Raw genomic sequence first — 3,042 nt, forward strand, 5'->3', positions numbered from 1 at the left:
TGGTGCTCTTGCTAGAGTAAAATATGTATGTGGTAGACCTAAATGAACCTGTAATGGGAACTGACGAATCATATGAACAGGATACCCATAACCATAACAAGACCTCAAAAAGGAGTACTGCTATGATGAACTAGATGAACATATCTGACCACCACAGCTCACCAGTCTCTACCATGATCCTTGATAACACTGACCCTAACTATATGACCCATGTGATATAGAACCTCCCTCAGAAGCTGGTATGAATGCGTGAACCAATCTTTTACACTGAAAAGAACCACCATCTCTATAGGACCCTCTACCTCCGATGAAGTACCTAAAAACTTACCAGATATTAGGGCCCTCTTGGTCCCCAAACTCTTCTTTCTCCATCAACTCCACCTCCTTAGAGGCAACCAATATGGACTAGAAGGAATACCCCTCACAGGCGAATTGGAACCCTATTGTACAGATGAAAGAAGTCAATCTTCGCATAAATTTTCAAACCCACTCAGTCTCATCAAGAAGGATGGACAAAGCATGTCTGGACAACAAGTAGAAATAACTCTCATGCTCGATAATTGTGAGGCCCTCCTGCCTCAAACTCACAAACCATAATTGGCTCTCCTCCCTCACACTTTAGGGGATTAAACGGTCATAAAATGCACTAGCAAACTCTTTCCAAGTCATCAGATGTGACCTAACTGGTCTGAAACTTAAATACACTCTCCAGTACTCTCTAGTTGGCCCGCATAATTAGAGTGTAGCATATCAAACTCCATGGGTCTCAGCTAACCCAACTGTCTCTAACTACTCCCTGCATATGGTTAGGACTCGTGGGCATCTTCAGTCTTCCAACCCTAAAACTGAGGTGGGTCCATCTTTCGGAACCTCTCATAATGGTATTGCTCATCATTAGTCAACATAAGCATAGGCGCACCCTAAGGTCTCTCCCTATGTACTCCACCCTCATCAGCTATAAAGCCAGTAGATAGCTGGCCCACCGAACCCTGAACTATTAAAATCTGACTGCTCTGGAGTCTGAGCCCCTTCTCTACTCTGAGAACCCTCAGGTTTACCTATTACACCTAGCTTCTAATTAAATCCTTTGAGCACACCCAATACTCGCATCAAAGTATCCTAAAGCATCGGTGTAGTAGCAAGCTCTAGAGGGATTCGGTCCTCTCTAGCATCAACCTATGGCTCGGGAGAAGACTCTCTAGCATGGACTTAGACTGGTATCGCTCCTCGGACACGGGTTCTACCTGCGACTGCTCCACAACCATGGCCTCTAGTTTGGCCTCTACCTCTACCCTTAGCTAGGGTACCAAAATCAACCTCGGGAACTGCTTTCCCTCCTCTTCCACTAGTAGTAGCTCAGGTCCTAGTCATTTTTCACAAAGGATAAGCGACAACTCAGCACCATGTGAGTAATCACGCATGATACGAATTGAAAGAACAAAAGGGAAATTTCCTAGCAGCCCTCATAGCCTTTCAAAGATAAGTATATCCATCTTCATACCGATCCTCGAAACTCTACCTAGACTTAGCTTATAAACACGTGATACCTATGAATTTAAGCTCTGATACCATTTTTTCATGACCTAAAATCCAAGTGTGATGGCACTCATCTCAACCAACCAAGACGAGTCAGCCTAAGACTCAACAGAAAGTAATGCGGAAGTAAACGAAATAAAACAAGGTTTAACTTAATCAAAAATAGGTAAGTAATCTCAAAATCCCCCAAGACTGATTTTTACGTGTACAAGTGGCTAACATATTATAGAAATAAGAAAGTAAATATAATCACAATGTTTTTGACTCTACAATAGGACTAAAGCATAATAAAAGAGTAGGAGGTGTCCGCAAGGTGCATGCAACAGCTACCTCAACACTCGAACTAGTAGTCTCGAATACAATTGGAAAAAGGTAGAAGTCATGCAGGTCCATGATCATAACCTACACAAATATAGAAGCAAAGAGTGAATATCAAACAGTATGGTACTCAACAAGAAGATAAATAAAACTAAGGAAAGCTAAATAGAATACAAGTACTCCTATCATCTCAACCAAACCTCCTCAAACTACAACCTGCATCAAAATTAGCCCAGTCTAACAGTTTTATATCACAATCAGTAAAAATTCATAAGTCTCAGTATAATAACATCAAATCAATAGTATCAATCACAGGAACAACAAGAGATAAACACAGTCTATAAATGACAAAAGATGTGCAATGCAATGCAATAAAATGTCATGTATAGTGCTACATTTTTGTCCTAATGATACACATCCACTGACTAGAAGGCCGGAATCCATGGAGGACTCACATGGTCCATGTATCCTCCGTAACTATTTCCCTTCGACATAAACATCAATCACTGGAACTATTTCCCTTCGGCATAATCATCAATCGCCGAAACCATTTTCCTTCGGCATCGCTAGAATTATTTCCCTTCGACATCATCATCATTTAAATTCTTTCACTGTATATCATAACCAATACAAAATAATAAATATTCATACAAGTCATGATAATAAAATAATATCAACAAAAAATTCACATCCTATATCAATATAATCAATTCACATGTCCACAATTTGTCAAAGTCATCATCACATCAATCACGCCAATATAAATCATCAAATTGCTATTTTAGTATCCCTCTTCTTTGTTATTAAGATCAATCATAATAGACAAATAACCGAAACTAATTTTCATTACTCCCCTACACACATAACAAGAAATACAAGATTTTATAAGCTTAAACGAAGGTTTAGAAGTTCACTTGCCTCAATTTTAACCACAACTGCTCCAAAACTTAGGCTTTTCCTTTACGTCAGCTCTCTGAATCAACTAAATCTAGTCAAATATGAATTTTCAATGAGAATACGAGCACAACGACACCCAACTCATTAATTTTTGAAACTGGGCCGAAATTGATCCAAAAACTCAATTCTGGAAATGAAGAGGTAAATCTAGAAATTGTTAGATGAAAATATTTTTCACGATATAAGAAACTTTTCAGTGAAAACTGTTTCGAAAATGGGGCTAAAACCAAC

Source organism: Solanum dulcamara, chromosome 3 (assembly GCF_947179165.1).
Source record: "Solanum dulcamara chromosome 3, daSolDulc1.2, whole genome shotgun sequence".
Lineage (NCBI taxonomy): Eukaryota > Viridiplantae > Streptophyta > Magnoliopsida > Solanales > Solanaceae > Solanum > Solanum dulcamara.